A 988-nucleotide genomic window follows, 5' to 3' on the forward strand; every position below is an offset into this window, starting at 1 on the left:
AAGTGAGAGGCTAGGAATCGCCCGTACTCAATCACAGCACCAACTTCCGGCTTATCATTAGTCTCAGTGGGCGAGCGAAGTACTGCCATCTTGGGGAGAACATGGTGACGAATCAACTCGTGGTCTTCCATCACGTGAATTCCCACATCGTTCAACAAGAACGCACGCAGCTTTGAGCTCTTGCTAACTGCCTTTGTAACCGTATCGTCCAAAATGTGAAGATCGCTGAAAAACGCGTACGAATAGCCACATCTAGCTGTATCACCATCCCGGATTCCCGATACAAAGAGCGAGTCATGACTATCAGCTAATGAAACCCACTTAACACAGCCATCCACGCTGTCCTTTTGCAGTGGGAAGCACTTGATCAATCGTAATTCCTCGCGCAATAAGCTCGAGTGTCGATCTTTGCGCCAAAGTTTCGCGAGGAGTGTCAACACTTTTACTGACGCGTACTATGGAGGACTACTGTACCTCGGCGAGAAGAGATATCAAGACGCGATGGACTTCTTTCAACTCGCTATTACAGCGCCCGCTGTCTCGCTCAGTGCCTTTGTGATTGAGGCGTACAAGAAGCTGCTACTGGTGACTCTTATTCTCAAGGGTGAAAGTGTTTTACTGCCCAAGTACACGCCATTCGTAGTCACGCGTCACGTGGAGAACCACTGCACTTGATATACACGATAGAACTTTGAGCCAATACGTACAGGAATCGCCCGATTCACTACAAGTAGAAGAATTGCAGAACCAAATGCGATAGCGCATTGTGTGCTCATCATAGTTTCAACGCAAGCAGTGCATCTCTTGAGCTGGTTTGTGTACGTCTTGAGGATGCATAACGAATCAATTGCTGAATCAGCGGCATTGCTTCCTTCAACTGTAATAGAACCGCTCCATATGTACTCAAACGGCATGTGGAGAAAGCCGCTCGATGAGAAGTCGTAGAATCGCAATCTTCACCGTGTCGAGAGTAGAGCAACTAAGGCGA

This window comes from Phytophthora parasitica (genome assembly GCF_000247585.1).
Source record: "Phytophthora parasitica INRA-310 unplaced genomic scaffold supercont2.130, whole genome shotgun sequence".
NCBI classification, from domain to species: Eukaryota; Oomycota; class Peronosporomycetes; order Peronosporales; family Peronosporaceae; genus Phytophthora; species Phytophthora nicotianae.